The sequence below is a fragment of the Halichoerus grypus genome, chromosome 5 (assembly GCF_964656455.1).
Source record: "Halichoerus grypus chromosome 5, mHalGry1.hap1.1, whole genome shotgun sequence".
NCBI lineage: Eukaryota > Metazoa > Chordata > Mammalia > Carnivora > Phocidae > Halichoerus > Halichoerus grypus.
This window is the reverse complement of record NC_135716.1, coordinates 116,416,108-116,434,636: the sequence shown is the minus strand read 5'-3', so window position 1 is coordinate 116,434,636 and position 18,529 is coordinate 116,416,108. Positions and strand designations below refer to the sequence as shown.

General features: G+C 34.0%; 1 protein-coding gene across 2 annotated transcripts in view; it reads left to right on the top strand.

Moving 5' to 3' along the window:
- HS2ST1 (heparan sulfate 2-O-sulfotransferase 1) overlaps nt 1–18,529 on the top strand; it is a 173,352-nt gene that overhangs the window by 507 nt on the left and 154,316 nt on the right. The window lies entirely within an intron of this gene.

Sequence of the window (18,529 nt, the reverse complement as noted above, 5' to 3'; positions counted from 1 at the left end):
GAGCAGAGCCACTCCGGGGTGAGTGGTGTGGAAGGGGCCGGGCCGGGGAGGCATTGCGACCGGAGTAAGTGGGTTATCGTCTAACCTGCGGTCTGGCTCGGGGGCAAGAGGGTGAAAGAGCTTGCATCGACAGCTGGGACTGGGGGCATCGAAAACATAAGCTCCAAGAATGGTGTGAATTAAGCTTGAGGGACGTGCTGGGCTCGCGAGGTCACCGGGCAGAGGTTGCTAAGGTGGGCTTTCCCGTGCCTAAGGGTTACCAGAAGTAGGCATTTCCACCGGGGAGACGGCAAGAGAAGACCGAATTCGGTAGGGAGCGGGAACTGCTAGAGGAGGCAGGAACGCTTAGCCTTGTGTGTTTTCTTGAGTCTACGGAAAGCCCTGGCAGTGTCAGTCGAGGGGTATTCTAATTTTAGGTGTGGGTACCTGGATGCACATCTTTTGGGGACGGGGAGGTTCATGAAGGGATAGATGCCCGGAAATGGAGGGAGATACTGGGAATGATGGTAAGAGAAATACACTGTAGTGAGTTGCACTCTTGTGCTGGGGGCAGCAAGGGACCACACAACTGATGGGAGAAATAGGCTGCCAAGGTAGGACAGGAAAGCAAATAAAAAGCTTCAGCGTGGTACTGAGAGGAGGCATCGAGGCATTTAAGTACTTTTTTTTAGTGGAGCTAAATTTTATTAATATTTTGGGTTTACGAAGAGGAATGTTTGCGTATGTGGCCCCCGGCAATGTTGATGTAGTGCATTTAGGAGAGAAGGGAACGCTGAAGGGGAATTATAGTGAGATTTAAGTTGGTGGAAGGAAAAGTAAGATTATGCAATAAATAAACCATATGCTTAAGTACCTTAAGGAGTTAACAGTGCTTACTTTAATGAGAGAAGGGGTCTGAAGTATGTAATGTTGGAGTCTGAAGTTGTGAAAGACCAGAAAAATGCAGATAATAGGTGCTTTCAGATTAGTAGGGAACTTTGGCATTTGGGAGGATTTTGGGGTGGGGAGGGAGTGTTAAAAGAATGCGATACATTTTGATTTAAAAATGTACATGGCATTTAAAAATCAGCTCAAGAGGCTGTAATTTGAATATGAAAAAGTAATGTGAGGTGTGTTTGTGTATATTCTTTCACCTCAGTATTGTTTTAAATACTTTTTGAGAAGCAAGCGATAAAATACCAGCAGCAAAATCATTTAGACTAAGTAACAGCTAGATTCTGCTGTGGGTGATAATTAACATTAAGGAAAAATGTATTAGTAAATAATTGTAGTATTAGAAGGATAGCTGCCTATGCAGTTTTAGCAGACTTTGCAAAAAGCCTTGGAAACATTTTAAAGAGCAGTCTATCAAAGAGTATCAAGTAAATCTAATTGAAGTGCAGCTAAAGTTGAAGGAGCTAAGGATAATTCCATTCCTCAACTCTAGGGTAAAACTTACCCCTGTACAGTTTTGAAGAGATATCAAATTTATTTACCATGACTTATTAATTATATGTCTTGTGTGATGGAAAAATTATTCACCTTAAACATCGAATGTTGGCCAATACACTTTTCCTTTTTGTTTGGATCCACTTAGCATTTGGGGTCATTTTTCTGGCCTCTTTAATGATCCAACTTTACAGAAAAAAAATGACTCCTTTTAGAGAAATTTGAAAGTTATATTAAACTTAAGATTCGTATTTCTTCTTTGTTGTATCGCTATTTATATTTCTTGAGCACATTACAGTGGCTAGGATAACTTCAATTTTTATTTTCTTTTTTTGCCTCAGATTTTTTTTTTCATAACACTTGAGAGTGGTTTCCATAGACACAAAGTAATTGTTCTTAAAAAGAGGATTATCTTAACATGTAGAAAGCCACAGGTAGAAAATAATGTGTTTTTTTCCCCATGATTTTTTACAAGAAACCTTTAAATTCTATCAGAAATAGTAAATATAGATCAAATCACATACTCAAAAATGAGCCAAGAAAAGGAGCTCAAATACAAAACACTTGAAGGACTAATAATGCTCTGGAGCTGCAAAAATACGGCAAGTAAAATGTTTAACTTTATGTCAGCAGTCTTGATTTCTTAAAAGTCTTACAAAAGACAGTACTAAAACAGATGTTCCCAGTTAGTAATCTTACTTAGGGAAGGAAGGCAGAAGAAGGCATAGTTTGACAATCAGACTCTGTACTAGGCACTTCCATATGCGATATTCTTATGTGATCTTCCAAGACCACCACAGAAAGCTATTTTTACAAATGCAGGAATAGGCTCAAAGGTTGTATAACTTGACCACATAACTAATAGTGGCCGAGTCAGGATTGGAACCCAGGTATGTGTGATTCCAAATCAAGTGCTTCTTTAATTATACCAGGCTGCTTGGGACTTTATATTGACATTACACTAAGATTTAGCAGTTTGAATAGAATTTTTAAACGGTAATATCAATGTTTAATTGCACTTATTGCTAAGAATGAATATAATTCTGGGAAAATCTAATTTCTGATACAAAGAAATTGGTTTAGTGTAATGTCTGCTCCTTGTTTATATCCAAATAATGAACATAATTATATTACCCAATGAAACGACTGAAATAGGTTATTTCTGTTGTAGGAAAAAAAAAAGGATGCAGTTGTTTTCTGTAAGTGTAAAGCTTTCTGTAAGCTTATGCGTAAGTTACAAAATTTACACAGTCACATCTATCAATTTAGGCAAGTAGGTTTCTTCTGTTATTTGAGAAGACTGTCCCCAACCAAGATTATGTACATTCTCTATATTTTGTTATAGTATCTTATAATTTTTATTTTTTACATTTAGTTCATTAAAGCATTCATATATTTATAGAGATTTATTATAGTTTCTTCCAATGAATAGCAACTTATGGCAAATACTATACTAATAAATCATTTTCCACTGTATGTTACAGTTCTTTTTTTCATATATTACAATTCCTTTTTTCATATATTAAATTTTCCTATGTTTTTGGATTGATTTTGGACTCCATTTTTTCTACTGATTACAGATTCTCTAAACTTGCAGGACCTCTATATAGGCTTCAAGACATCCATGAATTCCCTGAAATTATATGCATAGCTTTCATCAGATTTGCAAAGGCATATGTGATCCCTTTAATGGTAGGAAACACTGACTTGCAGTAGATGGTTTGTATTTAATGAAGCACGTTTTTTATTTCTTTTTTTTAATATTAATATAACATGCAGCTTGAGAGTTACATTTAGGATACAAACACATTAGTTATGAAAACGTTCTCTGGGGTGTTATGTTGAAAAACTTCATTTTATTAAAATGTATACTTAATTTTTCTAATGGAAGATACGGAGTCAATGAAAACTGTTAGTTAGCTTACTACTTACTTAGCTGTTAGAATTGTGTATCAGAATTTGTTGCTTTTACAAAGTAGTTTTTTTCTGAATCTCAAGAGACACCTGTTGCTAATGCTAAGATGGAATAGTGCAATGAAAGCTTTGTTACGTAAATGTTAGAATTAATATGCTTGATTATTTTATTTTCTATAGGGTCTAAGGATTTAAAATAATATTTGCTGTTCAAATGCTTCTAACACCACCCCTACATGAGTCTGTGAATAGCTTAGGACATAATCTTTTAAATGAGGACAGTAACTCAGAATGGACTATTTAGTCCTCTTCACTGGTGAAAATTATGTTACTCTCTCTGTTCTTAAAATACTCCTAAACTAATGAACTAACTCACTCCAGGACTAAGGTTGAGACTGAACTTTGGAATTTGGTAGTATTTAAAGTGCCTGAAATGATGCAACAGTATATGCAATGTTGCCAAGAATGATAGATTTCTCTACTTCTGAAATTGTTTGAAAAATGCACAGGAGCTACTGTTTAGAAGACTTTGGATTAATTGGAATGCAGTTATTCTAGAATTGCTAATTAGTGCCTCACTTATGAGTCCTGGATAGGGTGTCTAGTGCCATGGAGTAGTCACTAGAAACAACTGGTCTCAATTAAGGTAATCCCGAGATGTCTGTCTCCCACTCTGTGAAGACTTCTAATAGCTTTTTGGCACCTAGTGGAGTTGAAATAATAGTGAATATTCAAACACTGCACTTCAGAAGACCACTTTTGAGGGATGTTCTTACAGATATCTGGACTTGACAGTCACTATAGCCTAATTATTTACAATTATCTACCCACCTACTAGTAACTGTGTTTAGCTACTCTACCTTTCTGCCTGTTAACAATAGATTATCTGCCTGTTGGGTCACTTGTGCACCTGATCCAGTTTCCTAACCTACAAGGCATGGTTCCAGAAGTTTTCCTTCATTCTCCTATAATCATTACTTCTCTTTCTGCTTGGGTATTCTCACTAGCATATGAACATGCTATTATTTCTCCCACCCAAAAACCAAAGCAATACTTTGTCTTTTTTTTCATTAAAGCAATACTTTGTCTTGACTACCCTTTTTTCAGACAACCTCTGTTCCATATTTTGGCTTCCCTTTGTAGTAAAACTAAAAACTTGTCTAGTTTTGCTAACTCTTAATTGTCAAACTCAACAATAATTTCCCTAAATCCTATGGTCAATTTTTGATCTTCATTTTATTTGACCTATCAGCAGAATTTGACACAATTGCTCATGTCTTCTTTTTTGGTAGGTTTTCTTTACCTTGCTTCCAAGATACCATACTCTTGGTTTTCTTCCCACCTCATTGGTGGTTACTTCTCCAAATCCTGTGTTAGGTTCTCCTTTTCTCCTCAACCTCTTAGCATAAGCATAACCCAGGGCTCAGTTCTTGGAACTCTTCTTAATTTACTCTCCCTTAGTGGGTGATTTATATGCTGACAACTTCCAAATATATATTTCTAATTCAGGCCTATTTCCTAGGAATTTGGCTGCCCACTAGAGTTTGTCTTTGAGTAGTTAATAGACATCTTGAGCTCATGGTGTCCAAAATGGATCTTCTGATATCTCTCCACTGCCTTATCCAACCTGAATCCATTTTATCTTTGACCTTCCCTATCCTCAGTTGATGGCAGCTCTATCCTTTCAGTCACCAGGTTTTTACTTGACTTCTTTTTTCATACTCTGCCTCTAATCTGTCAGAAAAATCTTATTAGATTTACCTTCAAATATTTCTAGAATATGACTACTATTCAACACTTGCACTGTTATCACCCTAATTCAGGATGCCATCATCTTTTCCCTGGATTACTGCCATGTCTTAACTAGTTTGCTTCCACAGTTGCTTTTCTACAGACTATTCTTAATACAACAGCTAGAGCGATCCTTCTAAGATGTAAATCAAATCATGTCACTCTGCATAAAACTCTTTGGAAGCTTCCTGAGTTAGAGTGAAACTAGCTGCTTTTAAAACAAAGCCCCCAATTTTATTGGCTAAACATGGCAAATGACTTTTTTTTCCATTCACATATTAGGTGATCATTTTGGTGGATGGTTTTCTTCTACATGGGTGATTGATTCAGGGTCTTGGGTACCTCCTGCCGTATAGGGTATGAAAAGGGCGAGGAGGTCCCCCTTTCTAAACTTTTTTGGCCTCTTTTATCCTCAGTTTATTGATGAAGACTTCACTATATGCAAGGGGGGAGGTTGGGAAATGGGGTTTTTATCTGGCAGTTACTTATCAGTACAACTGTGTATTATGGAAGGGGACAGCATATATTTGAATTTTTGAATCTCTGCATAAATCCTAAAATTTATTTAGATTTGTTTTATGCCTCAGCTATAAACTCTCAGTAAGTGTTCTGTGTGAACATGAAAAATGTGTATTCTGTTGTTATGGGGTGGAGTATGCAGTACATGTCGATTAGGTCTAGTTGGTTGGTAAAGTTGTTCTTCTATATCTTTGATTTTCTTCCTGCCTACTTGTTCCATCAATTATAGAGAGAGGGGTTTTGAAATCTCTGATAATAATTGTGACTTTGTCTATTTTTGCTTGAAGCTCTGTTACTTTTTGCTTCATGTATTTTGAAGTACTATGATCAGGTGCATAAATGTGTAGGAATGTCATGTCTTCTTGACTAATTAACCCCTTTTTCATTATGAAATGACCCTTTTTATCATTGGTAATATTCTTTTCTCTGAAACCTACTTGGTCTGATTAGCCACTTCAGTTTTCTTTTGATTAGTGTTAGCATGATAGATCTTTTCCCACTCTTTGATGTTAACCTGTTTGTCTTTTTATTTAAAGTGGATTTCTTGTTGGCAGCATGTAGTTGGGGCTTGCATCCAATTTCATAATCCCCCTTGTAAATGGTGGTGTTTAGAACATTTATTGTTAATGTAATTATTGATATGGTTGGGTTTAAATATGTGCGTTACTATTTGTTTCCTATTTGTTCCATCTGTTCCTTGTTTCCCCTTTTCTCTTTTTCTGGCTTCTTTACGATTGTTTTGTTATTCCCTTTTATCTCATTTGTTGACTTATTAGTGGTGCACTTTTTTGTGATTTTTTTTTAGTGATTGCTTTAGGGTTTATGGTATACATTATACTATGTCATATGTAAGAACCTTAATTATACTTCCATTTCCTCTCCCTTAGCTTTTTGCTATTGTTATTATAGATCTTATATTTACATGTAGGTTCTGTAACACATTGTTATTTTAAACAGTTATCTTTTAAAGAGATTAAAAATTCTTGTTTTATATTTACTCATCCATTTTCCATTCCCAATGCTCTTCATACCTTTGTGTAGATGCAGGTTTTCATCTGGTACTATTTTCCTTAATCCTGAAGGATTTCTTTTAAAATTGGTTATACTGGGGTGCCTGGGTGGCTCAGTCTGTTAAGGGTCTGCCTTTGGCTCAGGTCATGATCCCAGGGTCTTAGGATCGAGCCCTGCATTGGGCTCCCAGGTCAGTGGGGAGCCTACTTCTCCTTTTTCCTCTGCCTTTCCCCACTGCTCATTCTCTCTCTCAAATAAATAAAATCATTAAAAAAATAAAATTAGTTATACTGAAAGTCTGCTGGTGATGCATTTTTTTTTTTTTTTTTTCACTTTTGTATGTCTGAAAAAGTCTCTACTTGCCTTAGATATTTTTGCTGGGTATAGAATTCTAGGTTAATATATATTTTTTCTTTCAGTACTTTACAGATGTTGCTCTGTTGTCTTTTGGCTTATGTTGTTTCTTATGAGGCTGCATCATTATTACCTTTGTTCAGCTGTACATAATATCCTTTATTCTTTTGACTGCTTTTAAGACTTTCACTAGGTTTTAAGTTAACTAAAATGGACCTTGCTGTTTTACTAACATACATGTTTTAGTATGTATGTTATTTTAATTAATATTGTTGATACAGTATATGTGTTATTTTGGTTAATAGTAACTTTTAAAAGATACGAATTAAGAAAATTTAGCTGCACAGTGTAAACATCATAACTGAAATCCTACTGCAAAAATGAATTTTTATTTGGTCTTCAGTAAAGAGAGTTGTAAACTCGACCTTCTTTTTGTTCTTCAGAAAAGAGCTTAGTGGTTAATTAGGGCTGTCTATGGTTCTTTCAATTTCTAAGATGTGATGTAAAAGGACAATATCTTAAGTGATAAATATAATATTTTGAATATAGGGAGGAATGTTGGAGCTTTGAGTAAATTGAGTTATTGAATTAAAATCGATAGAAATCCTCCTTCAGCCTTGCATTTGACTTAGTTGTTTTAGCTTTGTCCATATCATACTGAAACTAGTTCAGCAGTTGGTTTTGACGTGAAGATTGTTGATCAAATACAACTGAGAAATTTGTGATTATTTTGTATTTAGATTTTAGGAAGCTGCCTGTAATTGCCAGCATTTTTTATTTCACCATAGTATTTTTTTTTTTTTTTAAATAAAATACAGCCATCTCCAATAAAGTGTTGCATGTTCCCTGTGTGTTATACATCTCTGGCAGAAAGCCAGTTTAACTCAGTTGTTTCCCTCCATAGAAGAGCTGATTAGAAAAACTGGCTTGACATGATCTTAAGGTATATTTTAGGTATATTCTTCATTTTGTTAAATAGGATAGAATAAAAACCATCATTGTCCTCTAGAACATAAATTTCTTATCTTCCCTTCATGTTTTGAAGATTAAAACAAAAGAAGCAAACACCCTTCTAATGATATTTTAGTGTCTCAAAATAGCTTTCTAAGCAAGGAAAATTAGGGGTATGTGTGACTTTTGCTCCTGAACCTGGGAGTTGTTCGTGAAGTTTCTCTCTGATTTGGGATGAACCCATCCAGGAATGTCTGATTGGTGAGATACCATTATGCACCCTTTCTGTTTTGTCCTAGGTTAGAACTCTGACTAATTAAGCCTGTGACTAGCTACAACTAGTCTTCCTCATGACCACTCTGACTTCCCTTTGATTTTTTTTTTTTTTTTACTTGATTTGAATCTCTTCCTTCTTTACCACTGGGCCCATGTTTCTTCAGTGGTTTTCTGCTTTTCCCACCAGTGGCAAGCCATCATGATCTGTGAACCTTCATCTATAACAGACAATAATAACTAACACTTGTTGAATACTTATTGTAAACTAGGCATATTTTAAGTGTTTTATATGTATAACTTCATTTAATATAAATGTTGCTTATTTCTGCTGTCCTCAGAGAGTGGGAAGATAAAATGATCCTCAAATGATGTAATGAATGTGAAAACGTTTGTAAACCATAAAAACTACAATTAAAAAAAGTGTAATTATAAGTTGTTAGTGATGATAATATATTTATCTTTTTGTTGCTGTTGTCTTTTTGGTTTAATGTAGTTTTGAGTTTATGTTTTTTTGCTGCCCTAGGCTTTGTCCAATGCTCTACCTCATAGGATTACACTTGTCTTACAAGTGTTTAGATAAATCAAATGATGTTACATGAGTTAAAGGTTTGACATTCAGATTAACTATTTCTTTCCTCTCTTAGGAAGGAGTAAAAATCACTGGCAGTTCATATTATTATTTGCTCCTAAAGATAGACATCTATTTACTTTCATAAAAATTAGAGAAAAGTCTTGGCTCTTTAACATGACTGAAGTTCCTTCACTCTTGCCTACTAATCTTTGCCAACTTGGCAGTTTAAGGATAGATTTTTATAAAATGCACGTTAAATTTGAATTGTGACAAGGGAATTTCTGTGTGTGTGTGTGTGTGTGTGTGTATGTAAAATAGTTTCTTAGCTTCCAAATAATTTTTTTAAAGCGTTGATAGTCAAATTAGTGGAGGAAGAAAGAACCCAAGCCTATTTCTCCATTATGGAAAAAGTTTTATGTGATAGTTCCTTTATTGTCAATTTTCCCACAGTGATTCATTGTCATATTCTTAAATAGAGGGGAAAAATATATTCTGTATCCTTTATTTTAATTGGGGAATTTCAACTTTTTCTTTTTTATTTGAATATGGAATAGATTGTATTGTAGGTTTAATGCTGAGATTATGAGAATCCTAAAGAACAGAATTCTTGAATCTTACACAGCATCAGAGACTTTTCAACTACAATTAAATATAATGCTTACTTCAGCTTCTGAGGTAAATTTTGGAGAAATAGCATCATTGCTGCCTTTTATTTAAGGAGTCAGGGAAACAGTCCATACTTGCATTTGGTTTACACAATAAAAGTGAAGTGGAAAAGTCTTATTAGTTAGTAATAACAAAGACAGTTTGGGAAAATCATAAGAATTGAGGTTATAGAAGGTTGTAGCATAAATGCTTTGTGATACTGCTCTTCTTGCTATGATACTACAGGCTCTGACTGTGATTTAAGGTTTTTACTGTCTACCCATTAAGGGTAGACAGAATTTAAGACCACATTGTTGATTATTTAGAAAAAAATTATGGTAAGTAAGTTATCTTTCTATTTGGTTTTTAATTTAAGAAAATCTGATAAAATAGTTTATAACTTATTCATATAGCCATGATAGCTAAGAAAAATTGGACTAAGTTGACATTTCTAAGCTACAGTTTTCAAATATGATTTAAAATAAGTATTGTTAGATTAACATTAAAGGATAAAAATAAATTGCCGAAGGTTAAATTAAAGATAGTTTTGAGGAGAGCTGTTGCCTTAATTTTAATTTTTTTTTTTTAACCATTCCTCTGGTTGTTCATAGTATAGTATGTACAGTTTCACATACTTGGTGTAATATACTGATTCATTTTATAGTCCAAGCAGTAGCTACCTAATTATCTTGCCTGGCGATGAAAATATTCTTGAATAAATAAAGTGATGCACAAAAGTCATATAATGTTTTGTTTTAGGCTAGGGTCATGATCAAATATATTAACTTATGATTTATAAAATTGAGATTACTGATTTAATAAGTAGTAATACCTATAGTAATAGTTTTCTTTCTATATTAGAACAGCATTAATAATAGGTAAGATCCTGGTTACTAAGAGCACATGCACCATTAGACATAAGAAGTGGGAGCTCTTTTCAAGGGAGGAACAGAAGAAGTCAGGAAAAGTACAACAGTCTAGGTTAAATTAGTATAATGAAGCTATCTTCCTTAAAAGCTTCTGAGAACAGTTCTGAAGAAAGTAATGCAGTTATGGTATGCTTATAAGATAATAGGACCCAAAATAATACTCTTTTTCAAAGTAGTTACCTTGAGAAAGTTATACATTAAAAATAATGTGGTTGCCAAAAATATTTTGGAACTATGTAGAATTTGGTGTTAGAAGTTTTAAAACTACCCAAGATCAATTTTATTTCCTTATAGACATAGCTTAAAATTATAATTTAAAAACTTAAATTATAAAAAGTAATTATGGATTATTTGGAAAAAGGGGAAAGAAAAGGTAATCTTTGTTTTGCATACTAACAAGCCCATTATTCTTCGCAAGTTTCTTTCATGTAGGTTTCTTAGATAAAAGTGATTATAATATTTTATCTTTACATTTAACATCAGATCATAAACATGTTCCTAGGTTGTTATCACAGTAGCTAACATAACAGTGGCATAATAAGCCCCCTTTTTGAGGTGGGGAAATAGGAGTCTTTTAATAGGGTTTCAGCTTTTCATTATGGTAAACTATGAAGTAACTACTATGAAGTACTGATTTTGTTTCATTTAGCTCTAATATCCTAAATATAATAACATAAGAGTTTCAGAATCTCCTTAGTTGGATTGAAATTTAAAATCCCAATCTAGAATGCATTTGACTTTATTCTGCTTTCCCTTGTGGGTTTCATCCAGAGCTTATCCAGGTTTTGTGAGGCCTCTAGGTTTTATAATTTCGGGGGTCCTTTTTAAGAAAAAGTACAAAATTATAAATATAAAATCATGCCTATGACTTTTGGAAGGGGCCCATGCCAAGTGTATGAACCGAAAGTTTAAACTTTATTAGCTTTATAGTGTAAATCCAATGTATAATTCCATCCTTCTGATGCCTTATGATACTCAGAGTCCAAGAAGGAAAGTGCTCTCTGATATACTAAAGAACTGTTCTTTTTTTCTTTAAAGTGAATTATATATCTTTCCATCTATATATTTCTGTCTCTATACCTTGTGAGTACCTTGGTTTGTAAAACATTTAGATGAAGTTATAAAAAAACATGGTTGCTGTTGGAGATAACTGCTTGGGTCTGGGGAGCAGATAATTAATCCACCCCCCCCCATTGAAATTCTGTGCCAGTTGAGCAAATACATAAGGGAATCAGATGGAGATCAGAAATTTGCAGGTGGAGATCAGAATTTTGGTTGGATAAAGCTGGATTGGAAGGTTTGGCTTAGATGTATCACCACAATGGCCTTCTCAGTACTCTTCATCTCTGAATACGATTTATCCAGCCATTTACTGCACTAAACAACTATAGGCCTCTTGACAGGGGCCAGAATCTAGGCTTTCCTTTAAGTCTACAGCACAGAACAGCAAAAACTGTGTGCATCTTCAGATAAAGACTGGCTCTAAATGAAAAAGAACTTATGCGACACTGAAAAAAGCATGCCCAGTTCTATCTCCCAAATTCACCAGAGAAGTCTATCTTTTACACTCTCTCTCCCCACACTATGAATGTTTGTTTTTTTTTTAAAGGTATTAAGACTTTTAACTTCACAATTTTCCCTAGATAGTAGTTGGCTTTTCAGTTTGGTTCATGGTATTTTTATGTATACCATAGATTTTGATTTTGATATAATTAAAATTATTTATCCTTTAGGGTTTTTGCCTTTGGTTTTTTATGTGTGTATACATATATGTGTATATATTTAAATAAAGATGTAATAAATATATATACAATTTTATTTAATTGAGTATGTGCTTAATGGTATTCTGGTTTAATCTTCATTTATTTAAGAGTTTTCATTTCTTTATATAAATTTAGTTTCTAACATCTATAATTTTTTTACCTCTGAAGAACTTTTAACATTTCTTGCAGGCAGGTCTACTGGTAACAAATTCCCTCAATTTTTGTTTCTCTTAGACAATCTTGATAATGTCCTTCGCCTTTGAAGAATCATTTTGCTGGATGCAGAATTCTAGGTTGATGTGTTTTTTTTTTTTTTCGTTCAACACTTTAAAATATTTTACTTCAGTCTCTTGCTTGCATGGTTTCTGAAGAGAATTCTGATATAATTCTTAATGTTGTTCCTCTTAGATAAAGTGTTATTTCCTCTGGTTTCCTTCAAGATTTTCTCTGTCTTTGCTTTTCTGTAGTTTGAATATGATGTGCCTAAGTGTAGATTTTTTCAGTATTTTGTTTGATGGTCTCTGAGCTTTATGGTGTGTGATTTGGTCTGTGTCATCTATTTTGGAAAATTTTCAGCCATTATTCAAAGTTCATCTGTTTTTTTCTTTTTCTTCTGATACTTCTATTATACATATGTTACACATTTTGTAATCGTCCCACAGTTCTTGGATATTCTGGGTTTTTTTTGTTTGTTTGTTATTTTTTCCTCTTAGTTTTTCAGTTTGGGAATTTATATTGATATATCTTCAAGCTTACTGATTCCTTTCTTGGCTGTGTCCAGTCTGTTAGCCCATTAAAGGCATTCACTTCTATTACAGTGTTAATTGAGTTTTGTCATTTTCTTTCGATTCTTTCTTAGGGTTTCCATATCTCTGCTTACATTGCTTACATTATCCACCTGTTCCTTCATGGTGTCCACTTTTTCCATTGAAGCCCTCAGTCTGTTAGTCATAGATATTAAATTCTCAGATGTGATAATTCTAAAAATATGTTATATCTGATGCTTGCTTTGCCTCTTCACATGTTTTTTGCTTTTTAGCATGCCTTGTGATTTTTTGATAGCTGGGCATGATGTATTGAGTAAAAGGAACTCAGGTAAATAGGCCTCAGTGTGAGGTTTTTTGTTACCTGGCTAGGAGGCTGTATTTACTGATTATTTTAACTGTGGTGTCAGAGGTTAAAATTTCCTCTAATGTCCTTGTCTTTGGGTTTCTCTAGTAACTCCTGAGGCTTTTCTTTTCAACTATTAGATAATTATAAGATACGAGCCTTATTGTTAGTAGGTAAAGTATGGGAAGAAAGGAAGCATTCTATTATCCTATAATTAGGTCTAAGTCTTTTTTTTTTAATTTAGAAATTTATTCTGTTTAATCCACAAGCTTTATATAGCTTTAGTTAAACAAACAAAACAAAAACAATGAAAACAAGACACTATTTCAAAGTCTGGGCCCTTCTAGTCTTCCAAATACGAGAGCTCTGAAAATTGTATATATCAATTGGAAGAAAAGACAAAATTATGAATGGAGCCATGACATTTCATAAAACAAACTTTTTTATAACTGAAGGATCCTTCCTGGTCTAAGTCTTTTAGTGAGCCTGTGCCTCTTGGCAGTGACTTTATGGAGTGCTTGTTAGTTCCCCTGCCCTTCTCCCCTCAACACCTAGGTGAGACAAGAAGTCTAGAGAGGATTGAAGGTAGGTATTTCCTTTACTCTGGGTTGGTTAGGCTTTGGTAAAGTAGTTTCTTTTTACGGAGACCAGAGAGAGCCCTGGGCTATTTCAAATGGCTGCTTTTCCCATCCCTCTTTGGAAGTATGAGGGAGTTTTTCTCAGATCTTCGTAGTGTGAACCTGTTGGTGCACCTGGAGGTAACACTTAGGAAAGTCCTCCTCCCCACGTCTGCCATTCCCAGATTTTTTGTTGTTCTCAAGTTAGTCCACACTGAACTTTCAGTAATTCATCAATTGTAGTTTGTGTTCCCAGGGATACTGGCCCCACCTGTGGGCTTCACAGCCTCTGTAAGCTGTGATTTTCTGTATTCACCTATCTCTCCAATTTTCAGGGCAGCAGTTTGCCCTGGTCCTCAATTCTCTGATGGATCTAACAAGAGTTGTTGATTTTCAGGTTGTTGGCTTTTTTCTTACTGTGAGTATGGTAGTAATGACTTCGAAGCTCTTTTCACATGTAACCAGAAACACTCTTAGTGATATTTTATAAGTAGTCATACAGTTTTATTCTGTTACTTTTATTTTTTGACTTCTGTGTTTTAGTCCATCTGGAATTTAGGTTTGTAGGGATATAGGGAATAGGGTATGTATCTGGGCCATTTGTTTGCACTACTTTGCTTAACAATTCTTGGGTGTTAGGGTTTTCTGCTTTCAATTATTATAGCCTGATTATTTTCTTTAGTACCTGGTAGGGGTAATCTTTCCTGCATATTCTTTGCTTTACTTATTATTCCAGTTCAACTTCAGAATGATGTTGCTAAAAAAAAAAAGGCATTAGGATTATTAATTGAAATGCTTCAGATTGATTAGAATGATAGTGTAATGTTTGGACTTCGCCATCTGGAAATATTTATCTTTGTTTATTCAGGTATTCTTTTACATTTGGAAGTTTATAATTTGTTTTCAGTTATACAGGTTTCTTGTGAGATGTATTTTGTGCATTTTTAAAACTTTTTTATTTTGAAATAATTTTATGCACACGGAAGTTGCACAGAGTACACAGAGTTCCCGTGTACTGTTTAATGTTACCTAGCTCCTGCAATGATGGCATCTTATCAAACTGTAATTGACATTAGTGTGATACTATTAACTATGGATTTTATTTGGATTCCATAATTTTTTATATGCATTCTTAAGTATATACATATATACACGTACACACACATATATATATCTGCTAGCTTTACTACACACGTCTTTTACTACACATGTCTTCCCTGCCCTCTCATTCTTCCTCAACCTCTCCTCCCCCTCCCTCTCTACTGGGGAGTGAGAATGATGATAATTTTCAGGAAGCTGCTTTGCTAACAGATTTGAAATTCTAAAAGCTTTTCGGTTGCTTTCATTGAGGTTTTTAGGAATATAATCTTCTCATTTGCTAATAGTGTTATTTTTGTTTCTTTCTGTATCCTGTCATACTGCACTGGCTAGATTTGTAAGTTATACTTATTTTGTTCTGATTTTTATGTAATTGTCCTTGGGCTTCACATTTACGAGGAAAATTAGCTGTAGATGTATATTATTAGTTGATTTCTCTAATATTTGGTATTAAAATTAATCATTGATATGTAATAAGTGCTTTGCCATGTTTCTGGAATTCTAATTACATTATACAAATTATCTCATTTAATCTTCACAACCTCCTAAAACAGGTGTCAATATTGTTTCTCTACAGGTGAGTAGTATATTGGTTTAGGTTAAATAATTTACTTAAAATTACATAGTTTGGCTCAAGCTCAAGTTTTAAAATTTTTTATTCATTTTGCATTTACCCATTCTTCTTTGTTATCTCCTATAGCAATACAAAAGATGCATTTTCAGCTATTTAGATGAATTTGATTCTGGGGCATGTGTTTATTCCATGGGAGTGGTATTCTAGAATTAAATAAATTAATTTTGTAAAATTCAGATTAAACACTTTGCAAACTGCTATTCCAGTGTTTAATTATACTTATCAAAAAAGTATGTTCTTTAAAGGGTAGGAGTACTAAGCGGGTTCCTTCCTCCCTTTCTTCTGCAGGTATTCGTTTGGAGATATAGCCATTGTTGAGTATTTAAATATGTCAAGATTGCTTTAGTTAGATGGATATGAAATTAATTGTGGGAGTACAAAGAAATTAATATTTTATACTTAATTATAGAGAACATTAACTTTTTCAGGAACATCAAATGTTAACTCCCCTGCAGTTTAAGTTTAGTATGCATTCTTATTTCTGATGACTTTAAGATGATGTCAGAGTTTTACTGTGACTTAGCATTAATGAATCATAAAATAATAGACTGTTTTATTTCAAATGAGTCTTGAAGGACATTTTACTCAGTTTCCTTCCCATTGTAGGAATGCTTTCTTTTCTGACTTTTTTAGTATGTTATTTGTGGGGAAAGGGTTAATTTTTTATTCTAGCTGCAGTCTTTAATAATTTTTAAAATCCCCAGCCTTCTATCTTGTATGTATATATCTCTTTCAAATTTGAGCCAGTTTTAGTGTACCTATATTGTTTTCTTTAGGCACCTTTATCTTTTGCATTGACATTCATTGGTTCCTTCTCTTCCACCTTATACTTATTTCAGTAACTTAATTAGGTAAAAGCTGTAAAACCATACTTGTGCTTATATATCATAACAATGTAATAAATTCTTTAAAATGAATTTTATTTTGTCATTGACTTTGGTTACATGTGTGCTCAACAGTTATTCTCTGATATCTAACTAGATCACTTGTTAAATGTTTTTAGCTTGCATTCCTTTCGCTGAGCTGTTACGGTAACATTAATTCTCTGAAATCCTCTGGAAGGAAAGATAAAGATTGTATGTTGATTTCTTCTGGTCAAAGGAAAGGTACATTGGTAGAACAGTGTGTATAAAGTATATTCTGTTTTGTGTTTGAAGATGGACTACACAGATGTCTTTTTTCCAAAAGTTCTTTGCTAAGTTAATGAGAAGGTAGGTGAGCTTATTAGGGGTGAACAGCTTGAAATTTTGAAATTAAAGTGTACATAGATTTTTCTGTTTGGTGTTAGGGGTATTTTCTAGCACCATTGCTTAATTTTTAAATTAGAATCTTCTTTCCCAATACAGATATCAGTCACTTTCAGTTAAGTTGCTGTGAATAATTCCTCCTGCCCATTTCTCTTTTAAGCTTTTTCATTCTCTTCCTAGTTGAGTTCTTTATACTCAGTCTTTTTTGACAGCGGTTTTTTTTGGAAGGCAAGGACTCCCTACGTAGCTTTTGTGATAGCCCAGTTATGAAAAGCAGTGGGATAAATGTTCACATTATAACTTCCTTTTATTGGCTGAGGTGGTGCGGATTAATAGAAAAGCAAAAACAAAAAATAGTGAATGTTGGCAAGTGTTCAGGTATTTCTTCTTTTGTATCATTCACCTTTGGCTCAGATCAGTAACTGCTTATGAGTAAGTTTTTCTCAGCCTTAGAAATAAGGAGTTGGGAAAAAAAAGTAAGGAGTTGAGAATAATGTGTGGGTAACTGATTAGTATCCACCTCAGAGAGGTGTTTTGTGGATTAATTGATTCTTAGCCTAAGAAATGTCAAAGCAGTATAAATGCAGACTACTATTATGATACAGTAAAAGCTGTTTTGAAAAAAAAAAAGTAATTGAACTGGTAGAAGAATCTTCCTTTAAGGGAGAGATTGGATTTGAGTTTCTGTATGGTCTTTCATTCTGAATACTAATTAGTCCTTGAGCATATGTAAAACTGAAGTTTTTTTTTTTTTTTAAAGTTGTGAAGTGTTTATGCAAGTAGGTTCAATTTAAATTTCTTGCCATATAAAGTGTGTAGGAGGGCTTCTTGAGGTTTGCTTTCAGACTGGGTGATTTCTCATCGATAGAGCTAAGCCATTTTCATCATTAACCTTTTGGACTTTTATTTTTGTTAAGAACAAGAGTTAAATATAAGTCCTTAGGAAAGATAAATAAAAATTGCATTTCACACGTAGGGTACAGACTAATTGCAGCTCTGTGTAATGATCGGTTGTAAAAGGTGTTTCCATTCCTCCCAGATCTGTGGGTTATCTCTTACCTGATCCATTTGCTGACTTTGTTTTTGTGATGGAAAAATTAATTTGAGCTGAAGTATGTCAGGATCACTTAGAAAAAAGTTACTGTATGGTGTACCACAAATACTTAGTTTTTTTTTTTACTCCATATCATATATGTGTTTGCATTTTCTGTTTGTGGAATAGTGAATCAAGTTTATACTGTTAGAATTTTAGAGTGGTGGTTCTCTATGTTAGTCACTTGTTGGAGTCACCTCAGAAGCTTACACAAACAAATGGTGCTGGCTGGGTCTCACCCTCCAGAGATTGATTTGCTTGCTTTGGGAGGTGGCCTGGGCTTCAGTTCCCCGGTGATTCTCACGTGCAGCTAAGGTTGAAAGCCTCTGTTCTAGAGACTCAGACTGAATCAACTCATTTTGAGCACACGTTAATGTTTTTTAGAATTAGCTCCTAAAAATTCTTGTCATAGTTACAGGACTATTATGAATATTTTAAATTACGTTTTTGAATTTACCATGGTTACCTTAAAATGAGCATTGTTGATGCTACCTGTATTTTGCAGGTTTACCAGATTTGGCCAAAAGATTAAAAGACTTAATAGTTAAACTGCCTTTCATAGTGAGGTATTATTTCCT